The sequence below is a fragment of the Ambystoma mexicanum genome, chromosome 8 (genome assembly GCF_040938575.1).
Source record: "Ambystoma mexicanum isolate Mex_15411 chromosome 8, UKY_AmexF1_1, whole genome shotgun sequence".
NCBI classification, from domain to species: Eukaryota; Metazoa; Chordata; class Amphibia; order Caudata; family Ambystomatidae; genus Ambystoma; species Ambystoma mexicanum.
The window spans coordinates 1,731,644,953-1,731,668,500 of NC_090929.1; the positions used below are offsets into that span (position 1 = coordinate 1,731,644,953).

At 53.1% G+C, this 23,548-nt stretch overlaps 1 non-coding gene across 1 annotated transcript; it reads left to right on the forward strand.

Annotated features, from left to right (window-relative positions):
- The first annotated feature begins 384 nt into the window (after positions 1-384).
- On the forward strand, positions 385-535 carry LOC138474875 (5.8S ribosomal RNA). The gene has a single exon (XR_011269104.1). It is a non-coding gene; the product is annotated as a 5.8S ribosomal RNA (ribosomal RNA).
- Positions 536-23,548: the final 23,013 nt, after the last annotated feature.

Below are 23,548 nucleotides of genomic sequence, written 5' to 3' on the forward strand. Positions count from 1 at the left end.
ATGCAGCCGGGCTGGGGTTTGAAGACTCTAGTGGTCCCACCCGCCCCCCTGTCTGCTGTCTCTGGCCTGCCTCGTTGTCCATCTCCCAGCCCCCCCTCCCAAAAGGGAAGGGGTCGGGGAAGGAAGAGTGGATCGGGCCGTGTGGGCAGGTGGCGGAGCGGCCTACCTCCATCCCCCTGGGAAGCGCTGTGCTGCTGCACCTGGCGGTCAGGCTGAGCACCTGGATTATTATTATTATTATTATTATTTTTTTTTTAAACCACAATGGTTTCGGCCGAGCTAGACAGGGAGCTGGGCTGTCCTGCCACAGCCAGCGCTGCCTCCCCCAACCTCTCCTGCACCGGCAGGGTCAGGCCGACGTCTAGGACAAAAAAAGTTGCCTGTGGCTCCTGGCGGTGGATCACTCGACTCGTGCATCGATGAAGAACGCAGCTAGCTGCGAGAATTAGTGTGAATTGCAGGACACATTGATCAACACGTCGAACGCACCATGTGGCCCTGGGTTTTTCCCGGGACTACGCCTGTCTGAGGGCCGCTTGTATATGAATCGCCCCGGGGTTCACTCCCAGGGTCGTGGCTGGGGCTGTCGCAGGGACCCCATTCCATTCATCCCCCTAAGGTCAGTCCCCGATCAGCACCGTCGCTGGATCCTTGGATCTGGCGCGCAAGCTCATTGCCGACGCGTCCTGGCTTCCCCAGTTTCCCCTCCTCATGCTGGTTTCGGGAGGGCCGGGTGGCCGACGCGCCCTGGATGTGGTGGCGGCGGCAGCAGGCTTTAAAAAAGCCTGGCGCACCTTCACCCCACCCTGGGGCACCTGGCCGTGCTGTGTGTGGCTGTCTTTGGTGTCCCATGGCTGCCGGCGCAGGATGACCATGGAGCGCGGACCTCGTGACCATGTGGGCCTCGGTCACAGATTGGGACAGAATACACTCACCTGCGCCAAGGGCTGGGGCAACCCCCCGTACGGGCCCGAGGCCAGCTGCCCTGAGCTTTGTGCTCCCCGACCACGGCCTTAGATCAGACGTGGTGACCTGCTGAATTTAAGCATATTACTAAGCAGAGGAAAAGGAACTAACCAAGATTCCCTCAGTAAAGGCCAGTGAAAAGGGAAGAGCCCAGCGTCGAATCCCCATTCAGCAGCAGGCGTGGGAAATGTGGCGTACAGAAGACCGACTCCCCGGCATCGCTCAGGGGGCTCAAGTCCTTCTGATCGAGTCTCCCCACGCGGATGGTGTTAGGCCGATAGCGGCCTCTTGCACACCGGGAGTCAGGTTGCTTGGGAATGCAGCCCAAAGCGTGTGGTAAACTCTAAGGCTAAATACGGGCGCGAGACTGGTGGCCAACAAGTACCGTAAGGGAAAGTTGAAGAGAGTTCAAGAGGGTGTGAAACGGTTGAGCGGTAAACTGGTGGGGTCTGTGCAGTCCACCCACAGGATTCAACACAGCAGGCAGGTTGGTCACCTGGAACGGTGGAGGCCCTTGCAGGTCTGCGGCCCGGGCACATCCAGCCCCAGCAGGGCGCATTTCCTCTGTATCGGTGCAACACGACCGGCTGGGAAGGCCCCAGGGGGCAGGTGGCTCTCTGCTCGAGCAGAGAGTGTTACAGCCCCCTGACAGCAGTTTTGCTGTGTCCACGGGGCTGAGGGAGATAGAACGCCACCGGGCCCTTATCCGGCAACTGTCCTGGCCCCTCTTGGGGGTCGCTAGAGTGGCCACGGGAGACGGGGCTCCCGATGTGACTGTGGTGGATTGCCCTCAATACGCCCCAACCATGTCGTGCTGCCGGGCGGGGAGGCCCACAAAGGGCGCCAGGGGTCTGAGGTGATGTCGGTTAACCACCCGACCTGTTTGGAAACACTGACTAAGAGTATAACGCCTGCCCGAGTCAGAGGGATGAATGAAACCCTGTGATGTAATGATGTTGAGGGCCGGTGCCCGGAGATTGCAGTGGCATCCTGTCGCGGTGGGCCCTCCACCGATCCGTCTCGCCCGCTCTGTCAGAGAGATGATGCATGAGCGTGTGTGATAGGACCCGAAAGATGGTGAACTCGGCCTGGTGGAGGTCCGTAGCGGTCCTGATGTGTAAATCGGTCATCCGACCTGGGTATAGGGGCAAAAGACTAATCAAATGATATAGTAGCTGGTTCTCTCCGAAGTTTCACCCAGGATAGCTGGCGCACGGAAACTCCAGTTTTATCTAGCAAAGCGAATGATTAGAGGTCTTGGGGCCAAAATTATCTCAACCTGCTCTCAAACTTTAAATGGGTATGAAGCCCGGCTTGCTGGCGTGGAGCCGGGTATTGTATGAAAGTGCTCAGTGGGCAACTTTTGGTAAGCAGAACAGGTGCTGCGGGATGAACCGCACCCGGGGTTAAGGCGCATGATGCAGATGCTCATGAGTCCCCAGAAACGGTGTTGGTTGATATAGACAGCAGGGTGGTGGCCATGGTAGTCGGAATCCGCTAAGGAGTGTGTAACAACTCACCTGTCGAATCAACTAGCCCTGAAAATGGATGGCCCTGGAGCATCAGGCCCATACCAGGCCGGCGTTGAGAGCCGCGGGGGCTAAGTCAGGCGAGTAGGAGGGCTGCTGCAGTACGCACAGAAGCCCGGGGCGAGGAGCCGCCGCAGGTGCAGATCTTGGTTGTAGTAGCAAATATTAAAACGAGAACTTTGAAGGATGAAGTGGAGAAGGGTTCCATGTGAACAGAAGTTGAACATGGGTCAGTCAGTCCTAAGAGATGGGCGAGCGCCGTTCGGAAGGGATGGGCTATGGCCTCCATTGCCCTCAGCCGATCGACAGGAAGTCGGGTTCAGATCCCCGAACCCAGAGTGGCAGGGACGTGCGCCCTTGCAGCGTCCAGTGCGGTAATGCAAATGATCCCAGAGAAGCCGGCGGGAGCCGCAGAGTATTTTTTTTTTTTGTTTAAAAAAAAAAAAATTTTAAACAATTTTTATTTTATATAACACACCAAACATTAAACATTACAATTCTTGGGACTTCCATCATCAGATTCAGCGTCAGAGTGTTAAAATCAGCATTGTCCAGTCCCATTCCCTCCCTCCCCCCTAACCTGAGCCAATATGTCCATGTCATCATCCTGTGATTTTTCAGGCGGGTTTATCGTCGTCTCTTTATCCGTTTCATCATCGCTCTGATCAGACTGTGGGGGCCACTCATGGTAGCCACCAGCTGCCTCCATTCAATTAGGGGTCCTACCTCCTCCTCCCCTCCCCTACAAACCGTGTCCCACCAAACAGCCGTTTCTGCCTCTGCCCATTTTAAGAGGTCAGCCCACCACAACTCTATCCTCGGCCTCTGGGCTGCCTTCCAGCACATTGCTATCCTTCGTGTGGCCAGGACATATGCTAGATCTTTCATTTTGCTTATGTGCCTAAAGTTACGTGGCCTAGGGAATCCCCCCAGCATGCATGCCCAGGCCGACTCCACCTCCAGTGTAATACCGGTTCCTGCTAAGCGTGTCTTCACTTCTTGCCAAAAACGCCCCACCTCAGGGCAGGCCCAAAACATGTGGAGTAGCCCAGCCACCTCCACCCCACACCTAGGGCATTTCTGAGTCGTATGGCCACCAAACCTAGCGATCTTACTGGGGGTGAGATATGCTCTATGTGTGACATATAGTTGGATCTGCTGGAGCCTTGCGTTCGGGGACACTTTTTTAATGATATCTTTGGGCTCTTTTCCAGAGCCCATCCGACATAGGCTCTCCCACCTCATCCTCCCAAAGTTGTCTCAGTTGGGTCAAGTCCTTCCCCACCTTGGACCCCAACAGCTCGTATATGCGGGAAATCTCATGACCACCCTCTGAAATATCATATATAGCCTCCATAGTAGCATCTGGTTGTCCGGTGAACACCTCTGTTGGCCACTTCTCTCGTACTCTCTTGAAAATTCTGGTGTAAGTTATGTACTGCCCTTTATGCACCCCAGTATCTTCGATCAGGTTCGGGAACTCTAATGCCTCCCCTTCCAGCCATATGTCTCCCAGGGTGGCCAGGCCCACTGGTTCCCAGTACTTGCGGACCCCTTGTATCAGCTGGGGATCCTCTCCACATAGTGCTGCAAGCGGCACCTGCATAGAGTACGGAACCGGGTGTCCCGCAATCTGCCACGTTCTGTGCCATATCTCCCATCCCAGTACCAGCAGCCCGCCATCCCCCGGACCCTCGTCATGGACAGCCACACCACTTCTTTGAGGAAGAAGGGGAGCGGTTCCCTGCACAGCAGCCTGGTTTCTGCCGTCTCCTCGTCAGACAGCCATCTTGTTACATACTGCAGCTGCCCTGCCAGATAGTATAGCTCAAAATTTGGCAGGTTGATACCTCCCCTATCACACGAGTTCTGTAGTTTCCAGAGGGCCACCCTGTTCCTGGAGTTGCCCCAGATGAAGCCCCTACACAGGCTATGGAGGCAAGCGAAAAAGTGCCTCGGGATCCCATGCGGGATGTTAACAAAGAAATGCAACAGTCTGGGCAAAACTACAATTTTTAGCAGCCCTCCCCACCATAGCCAGGGGGGGTAACCTGGATCAGAATCCCATGCTGTTCTTAATTCCTTCTACTGCTTTAACCGTGTTGCGTGCATGTTCTTCTTCTGCCGTATGGTATATGTCAATTCCGAGATATCGGAACGACTTTGTGTGCCAGGGTATCGGCAACACAGGCAGACTCCCGGGCAAGACAAGCTTGTATCTCCCCAGAGGGAACACGCTAGACTTTTTGGGGTTAACCGCTATGCCAGAGAGAACAGCAAATTGCTCCATCATGTCTAGAATATATTTCATGTTCTCTTCTGGGTAGCGTAAATATAACAGTATGTCGTCCGCATATAAAGAAACCAGGTGCATGCCACCCGCAGTGCGAATACCTATCTCCTCGTATTGCTGTCTCAGGCAGGTGGCCAATGGCTCCAGTGCCAATATGTATAACATGGGCGACCACGGGCAGCCCTGTCTAGTGCCTCTGATTAGTTGCCATTTGTCCGAAATGATAGCACCCGTTTTGACCCTGGCGATCGGGGAGCTGTATAACATTGTCACCCACCTGAGGTAGCCCCGGTCCCATTCCATAGCCCTCTAAGGTCGCGATCAACCAGGGCCATCTCACTCGTCGAAGGCCTTGACTGCATCTAGTGAAACTATTGCCAGTTCACCTGGGTCATTTTTTGTCTGGTCAAGGATGTGATGCAGTCTTCTGAGATTATCAGTTATGTTCCTGCCCGGGACATAGCCCGTTTGGTCGGCGTGTATCAGTTTACCAATGACAGCCTTAAGCCTATTTGCCAGTACAGCAGTGAGGATTTTACTATCCTGATTGAGCATCGATAAGGGCCTGTACGACCCACAATCAGTGCTAGGCTTGCCCGGCTTCAGAAGCAGGATAATCACTGCCTCTCGCAGGGTCTCTGGTAGCCTGCCTTGCTCATACGACTCGTTAAGCGTGGCCAGCAGCGGGGGAAGCAACTCTTGTTTATAGGTTTTATAAAATTCACTTGGAAGCCCATCGGACCCGGGGGCCTTACAGGTGGGCAAGTAGCGAACCACTAGTTCAAGTTTTTCCATCGTAATAGGGGCATCTAGGTCTGCGCGTTCTGCCTCATCTAAGGTGGGTAGGCCCATGTCCTCCAATGTTACCTGAATTTCGTGGTCTCTAGGGCCACCTGGGTCCCCATAAAGATGTTTATAGAATCTCAGGAACTCCTCATTCACCCCCTCCTGGGTATTCTGAGTCCACCCTCCCTTGCCTTTAATTTCCCTGATCACCGTTCGCGGCGTCTCACTCTTGTATAGCCAGGCCAGCAACCTGCCCGTCTTATCTCCCCCTGCGTGCTGTCTCTCCACGTATTTCTTATAGCTTAGTTTACATAACCTGTCCCAGCAGTCCCCACTGGCCTGTTGTAATTGCCTTATCCTGTCTCTGTCCTCATCAGCGGTGCCTTCCGTACGCATCCTGCCCTCCAACTCCTCCTCAATTCCCTTCAACTCATGCTCTATGCCCCCCGGAAGCCCCCTAGACTTCGAAATGGCAACCCCCCGCAAAACCACCTTAAACGCCTCCCAAACAGTTCCCATAGAGCTTACACTACCAGTATTTATCTCAAAGTACTCAGTGATCGCCTCTCTTAAATCCTCCCTGAATCCCGGGTCCTGCAGAGCCTCGGCTCAGAGTTTCCAAGTGGGAATCCGTGCCCTGGGAGGTTGATGCCGCCACTCCAGGACCAGGGGGGAGTGGGCCGAAAGCACCCTAGCTTTGTATTCTGCACCTTCCATCTCTCCTGCCAACTCCGTGGAGGCGAACACATAGTCTAATCTTGTATGAAGGGCTTGTGGTGCCGTATTGTCTATCCACTGGATGCAACTGCCTCCAGACATCCACTAGGTCGAAGTCCCTCAGGAGGGCCTGTAGCACCTTTGCTGCTGGGGTTGGTTTGTCTATCTTACTATCCGATCTGTCAACATTAGGGTTAAGTACACAGTTAAAGTCACCTCCCCAAATAATCCCACCACCCAGCAGAGGGCCGACTCTACCGTACAGGGTCCTAAAGTAAGCCGCTGTGTCATGGTTAGGGGCATATAAATTTACAATACACACTTCTCGGTTTTCCAATATACCCTTCACAACAATCAATCTGCCATCTGGGTCACCCGTGACCTGAAGCGGCTGAAATGGCACCTGCGGCGCCACTCAGATGATAACTCCTCTAGCCTAGGCCGAGTATGTGGATCCCACCAGGCACCCCCTCCACTTCTTCTTAACCACCTCCAATTTCTCCCCAGTGAGGTGGGTCTCTTGCAATAATGCTATGTCGGTCCTCATCCTTTTCAGATACATCATCACCTTGTTACGTTTCAGATAGCTGTTGAGGCCCCTGACATTCCAGGTAACCACTCTAAGGCACCCTGGCGCCATCACCATGATATCCCGCACTCCTTCCCCGCCTCTTATCCCGCCTGTTAAGGGTCACATTTTGGCTCAATACCCTTTCCCTCCCATCAAACTTCCCTCCAACCCCCTTCCCAACTCCCCATTCCCCAACTTCAAACCACTGCACACCCCCCCCCTTCATCTACCCCAACCCCAACAAGTGCCCAGCTCCATCCCTGGATCTCAGGCCCCCCCGCGTTTGGTTCTGCCCTAAAAGGCCCCGGCCCAGAACCCAGCAGGGTGTCACCGAACTACCAGTGACCTAACTAAACTATTCGCTATGGGGTTGTGAGGTCATGCTCCGTATAGCTCCTATATCTATATCAAGGTTTCCAGTGCCACCGTATCATATTTATAATTGTAGCTCTGAACACACTCCTCTGCCGGTATATGCAATGCTATATTCAAGTCCCATTGTCATGAGCTGCAGCACCTAGGGCGCTTTACCGACGCATGTTACTTATCTCCACCTTCTGCTCCCTGGATGTCCGGTTCCTGGGGACAGTTCTGCGCATCTAACCAGCCCATGGCGTCCTCTGGGGTGTCAAAAAACAAGGTTCTGCTCTTGTAGAAAACCTTCAGTTTAGCTGGATAAAGCAGCATGTACCTATGGCCAGCATCCCGCAATCTTTTCACGGACCCAAAGTTCATGCGGCTGCGCTGTACTTGCAAGGTATAATCCGGGTATGCCGTTATGGTCGCAGCACCTCTTTGTATCGTGCTGCCCTTCCGAAAGTGTTCAAGGATTTTTTCCCGGTAGTTTAGGATCTTTGCTATCACCGGCCTGGGGGTGTTCCCCGGCGGTGGCTTCCTCATCAGGGCCCTGTGTGCCCTCTCTACAGCGAACCACTAGGACAGGGCTCCCCCGGTTACCTCCTGTAATAGCATAGACTCGATGTATTCCGTAGGGTTAGTTCCCTCAGCTCCTTCCGACAATGCGAATATTGTTCCTTCGGGCGCGTCCCTCCGCCTCTTCCGCCCTGCTCTCCAGATTGCCCACACGTTGTACCAAAGTTCAGATTTATGGGCAGCACAGGCTGCTGTGTTCGGGGCCACCTCTTTTTCCAGGTCCTCCGTGCGCTCAGCCAACAATCGTACGTCTTGCCGGAGAAGAATTACGTCCTCCTGCACCGCTCCAACTTTGAGCTCAAGTGCAGCTTTCAATTCACTGATTGCCAGGCCCAGTTTGGTCTCCAAGGCCACTTTCAGGTCCGCAATCGCCGCAAGTACCTCCTGGTTGCCCATAATGTCTGGGCCCCCAGCGGGGGTCCTGTCTTTCTTCGTGGCCCCTTCAGCACCTGGTGGTGTTTTGGCAAAATCGTCCAGTGTGGGCTGCTTGCCTTTCTGTCTGATGGGTTTTTAAAGTGAGTCGGCCCCAAAACGTGCTGTCTTCTTTTAGAACATGCTAACTTGCCCAAAATGTCTAGGCCCGGCCTGATCGTTTCAGGGGTGTCCTCCAGCGACCTCCCCTATTTCTAGAATGGACTGTGTCCTCCCACGTACCCATGTGGGTTCATTCCTCCTTCACAGGACTAAGGACCCTGCCCAGTCGATCTGGCTCCCCGGGCTGTCTGCCTGGCGCTGGTGTGGCTCTGCGGGCTTCAGTGGCCACTCTTGCCGGTCCCCACTTTCATGGGGCAACCCCGTACACCTTCATCTGCAGTTACCTCTTGCGGCCACCTCGGGCACGTTGTGTGCGTCTCTTTGTTCCCACTTCAGGCGGTTGCAAGTCTCTGTGTTTCTGTCTATGCCTGTCTGTGCCCCTCGGGTGGCTGGATCAGCATTCGTAAATCAATCATAGGCATGTCTTGTGCTTCGTTGTGCTATTGTGTTTACTAGCCTCCACAGGATGGTTAAGTGCAGTTTGTTGCAGGTTGGGTTGCAGATGTGTGCCTGCGCCTCTTCGTCTCACGGTGCAGCGCTGGGTTTATTGTGTCATGGGCATTTCAGCTTATCAGCTGCCTGTGAGCAGCTACGGTGCTCTTTTCTCTCCCCCCGTCACCTCGTTAAGAGACGGACGCTCCCAGCGTCGCCTCCCTCTGACCGATCTGCTTGGTGCACAACGTACCGGGCAGCTCCCCGCGTCTATATACACGCGCGCATTGGCGCAATTTTGAATGCGCTATCCAAGCTCCGCATTGCAGCCCATTCAAAGAATTGCTTGGCAACGTGATAGTTAGTTCAATATAAGTCAGTAGTGCTCTGGTCGCCACCGGTTCATTCTAGTTACTGGTTCCACATTCCACCATGCAATAGTTCCATGTTTGCAGGGTCAGCGCTGTGCATGACCCTGCCCTGTGCTACAATTGCAAGATCAACTCCCTTGTCCCCGGTGGATGCGTGAACTTATACACGTTGCAAAGGGTAATATGATTAAGCTGACATCTGTTTTGCTAGGAGCTGCTATCACATCTAATCAGGGTCCCCCTGTGTGCCTCTGTCAGGTCTCAGGCAACCCTTAGGCTGTGCTCGGCTTTATTATCAGTGAAACTTGATTGCATCCGTTTCAGGGTCTTCCTGTGTGGCACTCCGTATACTAAGCTGGCCCTGTACCTCCGTCCGGATGGCCGCAACACGGAGCCTGCAGCCGTGGGCACCATGCGCGACCCGAAAGGCTGCCCCGTCATAGGCCTGTCTAATGGCCAAGTCTCCACTGCGGCTGCAAGCGAACCCGCCCATAATGCTTGGACGGCTCACACGCCGTCACTTCGCTACAGCTGCTTGTGGGCACGCCGGTGCCTCGTATGTGTTGCGCATACACTGCCGAGTATTGCAGTGTATATTGTACTGTCACTTATTCGTGGGTGAGCAGCCTCGTAGTCTATCACGCATACAAGCGGACTGCTTGGGGTTCCAGACCCGTTTCGTCGTGCACCGGGCATGCGCTTTTCAATCACGACACTGTTCGTTTGCCGTTTTACTCCGACGTCGGGCTTCTCCCCCGGTTCCCGCGCTGTGGCCACAGAGGGTCTTCAAAGCTCCGCTCTACTCACGGCCCCTTCTGGCAGACCCGATCTGAGCAACGGGCTGCTCGCGAGTCAGCTGTCCTCCACATCTCTTTGTTGTTGGCGGATCACCATTTTGGATTCCTCAAAAGCGCACCGCCACAAAATTCTTCTGGCTGATTTCACTCGCATCACAGCGCTGATCCTCACCATCTCCAGCTCTGGTTGGGCAGTGTTAGTTCATGAACTCGGGCAAACGATGTATTCAGACAAGGATGGTTTCAATGTGTCACATTTTCTCGGATCATTTCAGGATCATCAGGAGCCTCCTTGGAAACACGTCCTCCTACATGGCTCTGTAGCCACGCCCCCAGCCGCACAGAGTTCTTTTCTTTTCTTTGTGAAGGGCAGGGCACCCTGGAATGGGTTGGCCCCGAGAAAGGGGCCCGAGCTTTGCAAAGCGTCGCTGTTCCGGCGGCGTCCGGTGAGCTCCCGCTGGTCCTTAAAAATCTGGGTGAGATTTTGTAAATCTCGCGCCAGGCCGTACCCATATCCGCAGCATGTCTCCAAGGCGGACCACCTCTGGCATGTCAGAACAATGTAGGTACGGGAAGTCCGCAAGTTAGATCTGTAACTTCGGGAAAAGGATTGGCTCTAAGGGCTGGGTCGGTCGGGCTGGGGCGCGAAGCAGGGCTGGGTGCGCACCATGGCTGGATGAGGCGTCTTCCCCCGCCCCCCCGGGGGCGGCTCTGCCTCTGGATGCGAGCCGGGCCCTTCCTGGGGATCACCCCAGCTGCAGTGTTCGCCAATCTCCACCCTCTAGGGGTTCAGGGCCGGCATTCTGCCTCGGCCGACACCTAGCAGCTGACTTGGAACTGGTGCGGACCAGGGGAATCTGACTGTTTAATTAAAACAAAGCATTGCGAAGGCCCGTGGAGGGTGTTGACGCAATGTGATTTCTGCCAAGTGCTCTGAATGTCAAAGTGAAGAAATTCAATGAAGCGTGGGTAAACGGATGGGGTAACTATGACCTTTAAGGTAGCCACATGCCTCGTCATCTAATTAGTGATGTGCATGAATGGATGAATGAGATTCCCACTGTCCCTATCTACTATCTAGCGAAACCACAGCCAAGGTAACAAGCTTGGCAGAATCGCCGGGGAAAGAAGACACGGTTGAGTTTGACTCTAGTCTGGCACTGTGAAGAGACTTGAGGTAGGATAAGTGGGAGGCCCTCGGGCCGCTGGTGAAATACCACTACTCTTATTGTTTTTCCACTTACCCGGTGAGGCGGGGGGCGAGCCCCGTGGGGCTCTCGCTTCTTGCTCCAAGCACCCGGCACCTGCCGGGCACGACCCGCTCCGGGGACAGTGGTAGGTGGGGAGTTTGACTGGGGTGGTACACCCTGTCAAAGGATAACGCAGGTGTCCTAAGGCGAACTCAAGGAGGACAGAAACCTCCCACGGAGCAGAAGGGCAAAAGCTAGCTTGATCTCGATTTTTCAGTATGAATACAGACCGTGAAAGCAGGGCTTCACGATCCTGCTGACTTTTTGGGTTTCAAGCAGGAGGTATCAGAAAGGTTACCACAGGGATAACTGGCTTGTGGCGGCCAAGCCTTCATAGCGACGTCGCTTTTTGATCCTTCGATGTCGACTCTTCCTATCATTGTGAAACAGAATTCACCAAGCATCGGATTGTTCACCCACTAATGGGGAACGTGAGGTGGATTTAGACCGTCGGGAGACAGGTTAGTTTTACCCTATTGATGATGTGTTGTTGCAATAGTAATCCTGTTCAGTACGAGAGGAACCGCAGGTTCAGACATCTGGTGTGCATGCTTGGCTGAGGAGCCAATGGGGTGAAGCTACCATGTGTGGGATTATGACTGAACGCCTCTACGTCCGAAATCCCCCCTCCACCCCAGACCGTGATACTGCAGCGCTGTCGAGCATCGGTTAGCTTAGGATAGCCGGCCTCGGGGGCCGGTGTGTAGAGCCGCTTGCCTCACGACTTGAGTGTGGACAGAAGGGGGCCACCTCTCACCCATATGCAACGCATGTTTGTAGGGAATGTGGTGCTAAATCATTCATAGACAACCTGATTCTGGTTCATGGTTTCGTAAGTAGCAGAGCAGCTACGTCGCTGCGATCTATTGGAAGTCATCCTCTGAGCCAAGCTTTTGTTGTAAGGCGGCAGCACCGCCAAGGTTCTCCATCCTTCCTCCTGGGGCCTGCGGGGTGCACAGGAAAATGCCACCCACCCTAGGGGCGCACCCGCGGGGGTGTGCGGGCTGGGCGGGGAGCACTCTTCTCACCTTTCCTGGTCAGCCTGGCAGACCAGATGGCCTTGGGCCCGGGCCTTCAGGGTGGTGCCTTAAGCCCCTGGACAGGGCAGGGGAAGAGAGGGTGCAGCCACCCCAGGGCGCGGGGTTGTAGCTAAAGCCTGTGCCCCTGGACAGTGGGGTTGGGACTGGCCACTGGGCCACCTGGCCTGGTAGTAGGCCCAGATGGCCCAAGTTGTGGCTGGTGGACCAGATGGCCCGAGTTGCAGCTGACTCCTGCATTTGTCTCCGGTCGGGTTCCGTAAGCTTAATAGTCGGCGTGGAAGTGTCTTCCCGGCCCAAGAGCACTGAGGTGGTGCCTTAAGCCCAGGGCGGGGAAGAGAGGCAGCAGCTTAAGCACCCACCCCAGAGCACGCAGGGTGGTACCTTAAGCCTGTGCCCCTGGGCGGTGGGGGCAGGTACAGCCGCTGGGCCATCTGGTCCGGGGAGTAGGCCCAGATGGCCCGAGTTGTGGTTGCCGCGGATGACTCCTGCATTTGTCTACGGTTGGCATGGAAGTGCCACCTTGCGGCCTTCAGGGCGGCCGTAGCGCAATTACCGGCTTTAGTTCAATGGCGTTCGTGGGTTGCTCCCGGTCCTCTGGCAAGTATCAACCACGTGTGGTCAGGTCCAAGACGAGGTGCGTGTGTCAAGGGGCGCCCTGAGCGGGTCCCTTTCCTCCGCGTGGGAGTAAATGCGCTCGCAGTGGCCGGCCCTGAGTTCCACAGTGTTTGTGGGTTAGTCCTGGAGGGAAAGGCTCTAATGTTGTGGGAGCAGCTCAGGCCAGAGCTCCAGGGTGAAAGCCCCCGGATCCAGTGGTAAGCAGCTCAGGCCAGAGCTCCAGGGTGAAAGCCGCCGGATCCAGTGGTAGTTGCATCGCTCCCCACAGGGAAAAGCTCTAAAGGGGCCCTGCTAAAGCTCCAGGATGGCTGGCGGCGGGGGTGTCCTGGCCTTGGGTGCCTGTCTCACGTCTGGGTTGACTGTCCCCAAGCCTGGTGGTGATCGTGGGGAGCCCTGTCCCTCTCTGGAGGGTAAAGCTCTAATGTGGCGGGCAAAGCTCTAAGGCGGCCCGGGCCAGAGCTCCAGGGTGGCTGGGGCTGCTGCCCCCACTGGCCTTGGGTGCCAGCCTTGTGCGTGTGGGTGGAGTCCCCAAGCCTTGCGGTAGTTGCGGGGAGCCCTGCAAGGTGAAGCTCTAAATGGGCCCTATTAAAGCTCCAGGATGGCTGGGGGGGTGCTGGTCCCCCCAAGCACCCAGCCTTGGGTACCTGTCTCACATGTGGGGCGACTGTCCCTCCCCAGAGGGATAAGCTCCAGGGTGAATCAAAAACCTCTTACGTGGAGCGGGGGGAGAAAAACTCTAAGGTGGCCTTGCCAGAGCTCTAGGATGACGATTGGTGCTGGCCCATGCCTTTGGGCACCTGCCGGTGCCCTATCCTTTGTCAGGTGGGGGGGCCAAAGGCCCTTCCCATCCAGGCCCATTGGATTGCTTTGACCTACCAGATGGCCGCTCTCCGAGCCCGGCCATCTGGTTATTGGCCAGAGGAATGTCTGCAAGGACCAGGCGGCTTGGCTGCTCTGGAAGTTCTGATGGGCGTCAGTTTAAAATGTTTCTCCAGTTGGGTCTATAAGGAGCCCGACGCTTTTGCCGACAGGTCCCACTCTGTCACTCTGGGTACACAGATGACAAAACTTAGTCTCCTTCCTCCGGATTACTATAGACTGGGTGAGAGGGACCTGTCTGCGCTCCTCTTGGTTCTCGTTGCCCAACCCGGGCTCTATGGTGAAAACCCGGGCCAGCCGGGGGGCTGCCCCACGCAATGCCCCAGCAGAGACTGGCCTGCTGGGGGTGCTCTTCCGAGCACTCCATGGGATCGATTTGGTGCACTTGGTCTGTCTAGGGTTGGACTGCTTGGCCATCCTCGGCTGTTTCAAGCATTTTGCTTCCACCCGCCTTGGGACCGGGTCAAGGGTTTGCTTCCCTCGGGGAGGGCCCCCTCGTGTGGGCAGCTCTAGAGCGAAGGCTAAGCAGCCCGGCAACTCCCCAGTGGTCAGATCAGACGGGATCCCCTCGCAAGCCACGACGCGGCCCCTCCTCCACCAAGCACGTTTCTCCAGCAGTTCGGAACACACGTTGGCTGCTGACCCCCTCTGTCGCCATACCAGTGGCAGCGTGCTGGCAAACCCCCCCTACCGGTTCAAGTTGTGCCTGGCCTCTCCCACCCACCCTGTGGCATGGCTGAGCAGGCCCGGCCGCCGGCACCCGCGTGACCAACCTGTCCACCCGACACGCACACGTCTAGGGATGCTCTTTGGCGCTCGGGTCCTGCAGACAGCCCCAGAGGGTGCGAAGGTTGGCTCTGAGGCAGTCGCGCGGCTCCCCCCGTTGCCACCCTCCATCAGGTGCGGCTACCTCATTGATCCTGCCAGTAGCATATGCGTGTCTGAAAGATTAAGCCATGCACGTGTAAGTACAAACGACTGGTACAGTGAAACTGCAAATGGCTCATTAAATCAGTTATGGTTCCATTGATCGCGCCATATGTTACTTGGATAACTGGTAATTCTAGAGCTTATACATGTCGACGAGCGCGGACCTCCCGGGATGCATGCATTTATCAGACCAAGACCAATCCGGGCTCGCCCGGCCGCTTTGGTGACTCTAAATAACCTCATGCTGATCGCACATCCATGTGACCGCGACGATGCATTCAGATCAACTTTCGATGGTACTTTGGTGACCACGGGCAATGGGGAATCAGGGTTTGATTCTGGAGAGGGAGCCTGAGAAACGGCTACCACATCAAGGAATGCAGCAGGCGCCGAAATTACCCAATCCCGACTCTGGGAGTTAGTGACGAAAAATAACAGCACAGGACTCTTTCGAGGCACTGTAATTGGAATGAGTACAATTTTTAAATCCTTTAACGAGTACCCATTGGTGGGCAAGTCTGGTGCCAGCAGCCACAGTAATTCCAGCTCCAATAGCATATATTAAAGTTGCTGCAGTTAAAAAGCTTGTAGTTGGATCTTGGGATTGAGCTGGCGGTCCGCTGTGAGGCGAGCTACCACTGCCTGTCCCAGCCCCTGCCTGAACGTCCTGGGGGTCTGAAGCGTTTACTTTGAAAAAAGTACAGTGTTCAAAGCAGGCTGGTCGCCTGAATACTTAAACTAGGAATAATGGAATAGGACACTGGTTCTATTTTGTTGTTTTTCGGAACTGGGGCCATGATTAAGAGGGACGGCCGGGGGCATTCGTATTGTGCCGCTAGAGGTGACATTCTTGGACCAGCGCAAGACGAACCAAAGTGAAAGCATTAGCCAATAATGTTTTCATTAATCGACTGTTGTTTTTGGTTGTTGGTCTTCAGGTCTGCCACTCTGCCAAATTCCCCTAGGAGTGCTGTTAACTTCCTGAGGGAAGTGTCCATGTCTGTTAGCACGACTAGGAGGTCGTCGGCAAAGGCCATTGCCTTATGGTCTTCCCCACCGAATGTAATCCCTTTTATTCCCCTCTCCTGTCTAATTCTAGCTAGGAAGGGTTCGAGAAAGTTTGCGTACAGGAATGGTGACATGGGCAGCGCTGCTTAGTACCCCTAGTGATCCTTATCGCCTGGGAGACATGCCTATTGATAGCCAGCCTGATAAGTGGTGCTCCATAGTTGACTTTGACCAGGTGGACAAGGCCCGGGCCAAACCCCATAACCATCATGGTAGCAAACAAGAATAACCATTTGACTTGGTCAAATGCTTTCTCTGCATCTAGTGCTAACACTCCCTGCCCTCAGGACTGCCCTGTTTGACTTCTCTATCAGGTGGGATATTCGCCTAATGTTGACAAACGTTTGTCGCCCATTGACAAAGCCTGCTTGATCCGGGTGGATCAGGTCAGTGATTACTTTATCCATTCTAGATGTTAGAATTTTTTGTAAAGATTTTGGCATCAAGGTTTATTAGGGCGGTGGGAGCTACAGAGGGTTTGTTTCTTGTTTGGCTTAGGGAAGAGGATTACCTTGGCCGCCTCCATGGACTGGGAGATGCGGCCCGTATCGGAGAAGGAGTTGAATAGGGATGTCATTAACGGGACTAATGTGGTATGGAATGCTTTATAGAATGTGGTGGGGTACCCGTCCGGGCCTAGGGATTTATTTGGTTGTAGCGATTGGATCGCTGCACGCACCTCGTCTTAGGTAATCGTCCCTTCTAAAGCGTCACGCTGGCTCTGTTCTAATCTTTTTAGCCAGCAAGATTTTAAGAAGGCCTTTTGGAGGTCACTCTCCGGTGCTTCCGCAGAGTAGAGGCTTGTATAGAACTCTGTGAACGCCTGAAGGATCTCTTCTGTACGTGTGGATTCCTGTCCCTGCACCATCTGAATGTGGCGTATTGTACCTGCCGCCTCCTTCTGCTTAACCTACCTGGCTAAGAGCCGGCCTGTCTTGTTTGCCTGGAGGTAATACTTCTGCCTCAAGAATCGGGGCGATTTTACTGCTTGTTTAGCTAGAAGGATATTGATTTGCCCTTTGATATGCCTATACTCCCTCCTGATCATTAGCCCCGCTATCGGTCTCCATTACCCCTGTCTAGGTCCACCTGAAGGGCCTTCTCTTGTTTGGCTCGAGATGCCTGCTTTGCTATGAGCATCCCCCACATGGTTGCCTTAAAGGCGTCCCATACTACATGTTCCTGCACCTCCGGGGTCTTATTTTCCCCAAAGACGTTGCGGATGGACTTGTGTATCTTGTCGCAAATTACTGCATCTCTCAGCAGATGTCAGGGGAACCGCCACTTCCAGAGGTCCCCTCCCTCCCATTGGATTTGTAGCTGCAGGGGAGTGTGGTCGGGCATGGCTATGGTTTCCCTTTCTATGATCCATACTTGGTAAAGCATTGTCTCCGAAACCAATATGTAATCAATTCTTGAGAATGTTCGGTGCACATGTGAGTAGTAAGTATACCCCTTGGAGTCCCCTTTTAGTTCATGCCATGTATCTGCTAATGCCATTCTGTTATGCTAGCCTGTAGTTTACTAGATGGGCCTTCAGATGTGGGTGTCCTGTCTGCGCTTCTGTCCGTGGATGGGCGCCACGCCAAGTTAAAATCCCGTCAGTATGAGCTGGCTTGTTGTTAATTGGTTTAGCTTCTCCAAACCCCCTGCAAGTATTCGTCCTGCCCGGAGTTGGGGGCGTACACTGTGGCGATTGTGAGAGGCCACCCCCCATTGTAGCTGGACGAAGAGGAATCTACCTTCCTTGTCGACTTTTGTGCCTATTATTTCGACGTCAGGTAGGTGTCTAAACGCTATGAGGACCCCTCAAGCTTTGCTCTTGTCGTTGGCCTGCAGAACCTGGGGTTATCCTCAACTTCATTCTATATCTGTCTTGCTTACGGATATCGGTCCCCTGGAGCGTCACAATGTCGGGCTTGGTATCCTGGAGGAGGTTCTCCAGTTTCTGTCTCTTTAGTCGGTGTGTTTAGTCCTCTAACATTGAGTTTTAGTATTTGGATCCCTACCCATACCCCATTACGTTCTGAGAGTAACCATGTCGAAACGATCCCCCTCTGGCTGGACTGGGCTCAACTTTGCCAGGCCGTAACATCGCCCCCTCCGGCTGGACTCGGCTCAACTTCCCCAGGCCATAACATCGCCAACTCCGGCTGGACTCGGCTCAACTTCCCCAAGCCATAACGTCGTCCTAGGTTGCTGGATCTCGTTCCCATCCCAGAGAATAACTGTGCAGGGAGAGCCATTCCTCTGCTCTCCCCTGTTTCCAAGATCCGTCACCCCCCAAACCCCCCGTCTCTCGGAGCCGACCCTTAGGCTGACATTCCCTGTGTAACCCCACCGGGTCTTAACCCTTGTCTCGTGATCCCCCCCCCCTGCTGCTGTTAAGTGGACAGCCTATTCAGCCTGGGGCTTCGGTTGCTATCCCCCCCCGGACCCCGCAATTGTTTGTGTCTCGGCTCTGACCTCTCTACTCTTCTCCACTCCCATGGCTTCTCTTGGTGGATTTCATGTTCTGGCCTCCTATTAGGTACTCCCCCTGCATCCCCTTCTGCTTCAATATTCAGGATTATGGGTCCCTCATCCAACGTAGTAATGAGGTGTTGGCACCCTTCCCACTTGAAGACCATTCCAAAGGGGAATGCCCACCTGGATCTTATCTGGGCTTTGGTAAGGGCTTTGGTCACCGGGCCCATTTGCCTCCTCATTGTTAGTATGGATTTGGCCAGGTCCTGGAAAAGTTCTGACCGCGCTGTTCACTTTTATCAGGGTTGCTTTCCTCGCCGCTTGGAGGATCCATTTGTTTCGGTTGTATCGCTGTAAAGCCATCGCCACTTCTCTTGGCCTGGCCCCGGGTTCTTCTCGCTGCAGACCTTCTATCTGAGAATTTCTCCCCCAGCCATGCCCAGCAAATCTTTGAACACATGCTGCATTGTTTCCCTGAGGTCGGCATCGCTCACACTTTCTGGCAGCCCCTTCACCCTGATGTTGGACCTTCCCGAGCGGTTCTCCAAGTCCTTGGCTTGGAGCTCCAGGTTGTGTCGCTACCGCCTGCTGCTTTGCTAATACATCTATCTTCCGGGTGTTTTAAGTGAGTTCTTGAATTGCGTTTCATTTGTATCAATTCAACTGTCGCCTTTGATTTCCTGCAGGGATTGTGCAAGTTCTGTGCGTATTAGGCTTAATTGTGTCTGAAGGGTAGCAGTCATTTGGTCACTGAATGCCTTAAAGCACTGTTGCAGCCCCTTGCTCGTGACCTCTTGCCCCTGTGGTAGCGTCAGGGGTTCCTCCAACTGCTGCCTCTCTGTCACCGTTGGATCCTCTTCCTCCGGGGCTTCCCCCTCATTTCTCCATAGCTTGTGGAGGGTCCCTTCTGTTTTCTTGAGATCTTGGCCCTTGAGGGGCCTTTTTTGGCCTCCTTGGCCTTGTTGCGCAACATTCCCTTCTGATGGCGAGTGCCTGCCTGCAGCTTACTGTAGGGGGCTTCTTCCCAGGCCTCTGAGGTTCTTCTTGACCCCGGGGTATTGGCCAGTTGTTCTGTAGGAAGGGGATGCTTTTCTCTCCCTCCTGTGCGCAGTGGGGGTCTAGCTCCCCTTTAGAGCCTAGGTTGGTTGCCCCCTGGGGGCCGTGGGGCTAATACGCTCAAAGGTGAAAGTGGTTATGGTCGCAGTGTCACACTGGCCTGGAGTCCAGAAGCTTCTTGAATTTCTTCCCGGGGGGGCCCCCGTGCTCCCACCACTCGAGCCTCTAAGTATGCTCTTGAACCCATGGAGGTTCCTTCTCGGTTAATCTTGCCTGGCAGTGTTAGTTTTCATAAGGGTGGGTGGTGGAGCGAAGCAGCGCTCTCCTGCAGAGTCAAATGCTGAGGGTTGGGGGCACGTGCCGTCCCCACCCCTCGCCTCCGGGTTCCTTCCCTGGCCGTTAGCGGGGGGGATGCTGCAGGAGACTTAGTGCTGTCGCACTACTATTACTGCAGTTTGCCTCTGATGTTGCTGAATGGTATGGGCATGGGCCTTTGCCGGGGTCCGGGTATGCTGCGGGTCTCCTGCCATAGGGGGGTCCCCTTCCAAGTGTAGGTTATGGTGCGCTGGGGCAGATGCTTTCATAAACCTCCATGTCCGTTGTTTGGGAGGACAGCGTCTTGCGTGCGCCTGCTTCATGGCTGCCAACTCCCTTAATTATGCCTACTTACCCTGCGCCAGCTGGGGCGCATCACAGCTCATGGGGGCACTGCATCGCGTTGTTCGTGGAGGCCCTGCGCTGCGTGGAGCCGGGCTTGCTGTATGGGGCAGAGGCAGGCGCAGGATTTCAGGGGAATACTACCCGCTCCCTCTCATTTTTAGCTGGGTGTCCGGGTTGCGCCGGCTCTGCTGTACTGCCAGTGGATCCGTGGTGGTCTGCTCACACTCCCCAGTCTCGCCTATGTTGCCTTGGCTGAATGGGCACCCTGCGTCTTCTGCACCACCCGCGTTGGTTCGCTGATCTCCTCCGGCTCGACTGCCAGTCCCCACACAGGCATCGCTGCTGGCGGTCTCAGGTCCACTAACTCTGCCCCGAAACGCTGCAGTTGGAGTTTTCTTGGGGACCGCTTGCTTCACGGGTCATCCCCTTTGCTTTTGCTGCCCTGGGGTCTTGTAATGCCGCTTATTGCTCCTTTTTCGGATGGCCGGGGAGGAGCGCGCTCCTCACAGTGGGGTGGTCACGGGGGCCCATTTGGAATCTTCTTATGAAGCTTTTTGAACCTTCATCTGCCTTTTCTTGAGTAATCTTTCTTCCACACTTCTCAATCCATTTTTCGTCCAGGATGTGGCACAGAGGGGGTGCTGGTCTCCAACGTTGATGATGCGGCTTGGCTGCACAACCCTGGCAGCGTCGGTGCTTATTACTTGACTTATCTGTCGCCTTTGATACTGTTGACCATGCCGCCTTGCTCGTCTGGGCTGGCCTTTCTGGTGCCGTACTTTCCTGGTTTTCTTTGCTTCTCTCTAACCGAACAGTCAATTTCCATCCCCCCCTTTTCACTCTGTACCGTCTGCCTTGAGATGTGGATTCCCTCAGGTTTCCTCCATCTTCCAGGTTTTGTTTAACATGTACATGTAACCTCTTACCAAGCTTATCTGCTATCACGGCTTCGACTGTTTTTCTTAACAGATCACACAGATCCTGGTCCGTTTAGATCTCTCTTGTCAAGGCAGCGACCAGATTTAGGTCCTGTCTCGAAGCTGTGGGTGCATGGATGTGTAATAGCTGGTTCAAGGGAAAAAAATGTGGTGTTGGTGGTGGGCCCTCCTTAATCTACTGCCTTTTGGACGCCCTCTTTTTGGCCATCTTTACGGGTAAATATGTCATCTGAGATTCCACAGACAGAAAAGCTAAGTCCAGTATGTCAAAGGGGCCATCTTCAACTGAAAAACCCATAGTAAGGTTCTTTGTTTACTCCTTTCTCAGTTACGTCAAACTGGCTACTTCTTATGGCACCTTCAGGTCCTGCAGAAATCTGCAGCCAGAGTAGCCACTCACATTACTCCATGTGTGCACCATCTTCATTGGCTACCCATGGCCAAGCCCATTCAGGTCAAGTGCTAATGTCTAGTACATCATGCCTTTTATGGAACTGGGGCAGAATATCTACAGGCCAAATTCTGTTTGTATATTTGTGCTCGGCCACTCCGCTTGGAATGCCTGATATTAAATACTGACAAAACTGCCTTGTACATATAAATCCATTATACATCCATATAAAAGTGCTGTGTGCAAATGCGTCATAAAGTCAAAGCAGAACCATATTACTTCAAGGCAAATCGTAACTATTGGAAATGCCTGATTAAAGTGCAAAGAGTATAACAGATTCAAAAAGTGCCAGGTGCGCTTGAGAAAAGTGTCAAGTGTTTCTGAGTTCCTTCCACTCTAATCACATTTTTAATTTTAGGCAGTGTGAGTTGCTTTTCATGTTATTTTAGCTCACTGTCCTATAAATCCATATTTCGAGTGACATTTTTTACTTGCAAATGTTCTGAGACATTTAGTTGTCTATAGTTTACCTGTACTTGTTCACATTACAGCACCATTATGAAAAGCAAATAATTTATAGATCGATAATTGCGTTACAAACCTCTGGCACTGTGTATCATCGTGCCCCTGCTGAAGGTGTTAAGTCGTGATATCTGTTGAGCCCTTACAGGAAATATTGTGACAAAAGATTGTGAACATTTGCAATAATAAAGTTTACTTTTTCTTTTATCCAATTCTTGCAACGACTCATGTGCAGTTATGAGAACTGTTTTTCCATAAATGTTTCACTATTCGGCTTCTTTTTCCTTCCAATCCCCCAGGTAAAGCAGGTTCACTCCATATGGCTCCACCAATTTGATCTTTGGTTTACTATTTGTTGCTTTACAGTGTAAGCACTTGTCATGATAAAAACACTTAATTACCCAATTGTCTATTTCTTTAAGCTAATGTGTTATTTGTTTTTAACCCCTTAACTGCCAATGCCTCCCACCCCCCCGCGCGCCAAGCCCTCTTTTGGTGGTTTCGGTATGTCGCCATTCAATCACTTGTAATGCTTTATTTACATGTGATATCTCCCTCAAATTTGGCCCCCTTTATCCCCACATGTAGGTGATCATAACGCCACCTAGGAATCCTAGTTTGCTGTATGGGCGTGAGAGAAAATAACCGAAAACGGAGCACATTTTGTGTTTTTTCAGACAATGCCAATAAAATTATGTACAAAGAAGCCTGTGGGTGTTTCCTTGTAAGAGCTAGGAACAAATGATTTGCTGTGCTGAATTTGCCATTTTCCAGGCTTTCAAGAACAGGTTGAGTGAAAACCAAAAAAATAAGGTTACCATCAATTTTGTGAGAGCTATGCGAGTTTACCCCTTTCCCCCCCCCCCAATAGTCCATGCGTGGACGGAATGGAAGAGGAGGGTAGGAAAGCTGAAAGGGAAGACCAAGGCATACATTTCCGAAAAGTAGACAAAATTCCAAGTTTAGGAAAAGTGATTTGCGCAGGTGAGGCAACATCTATGTAGGGAAAATGCCCATAGTTTGGGGAAAGATTTGAAAAATGACAGTTAAAAAAGGTATGTGCTGGACATGGTTGGACCTGTAAGGTAATGGCTTCTATGAATATTGAGAAAAGCAGTGCCCCGCTACATTCCCCTGACTTTTCCAGTTAGGAAATCGCATGTACCATAAGCCAAAAACGGAGCCATAGTACACAGGAATTTTATGCTGACGGCCTAAACAGACATACTTAGCATGTGTAAATAAGGAAAATAAATGTGAGGAATGGCAAGCATACCATTTTTGAAAGAGTACAGGCAGCCCTTTTGAAGGGTAGGTGACATGAGCAGGTTACAAAAGCATACAGTGCTTAAATCGGCAACTACATGTAGTTCACATTTGGGAAATTAAAGGGTTGTGTAACAAAGTGCAATAGCAAATGTATGAAAATGTTAAACCAAGAGAAAACAACAAACGTCCTACCATCCTACATACCCACACATGTCCTGACGAAAACTGTACCTCATGTGTTGGTGCAACTACCTGGGTGCAAATGGAAAAGGCTAAACCACTGGTAACCAAGTGTTACTCCCGTAGGAACCCACAGAGGTCTGACTTGTGCCAATTGCCCTATAATTTATTACCCAAAAGCCCAGCAAAGTCTGAACTTTAGGGAAAATAAACAATTTTCAGACATTTCCAACCTGGAAACTACTGAAACATACTGCCAACACATGGCCAACCTTCCCAAAGGTGTCTGGATGAAAACAGTACCTCGTGTGGGTGTACCTACCTGGGTGAAAAAGTGTTGACCATCCCCCAAGTC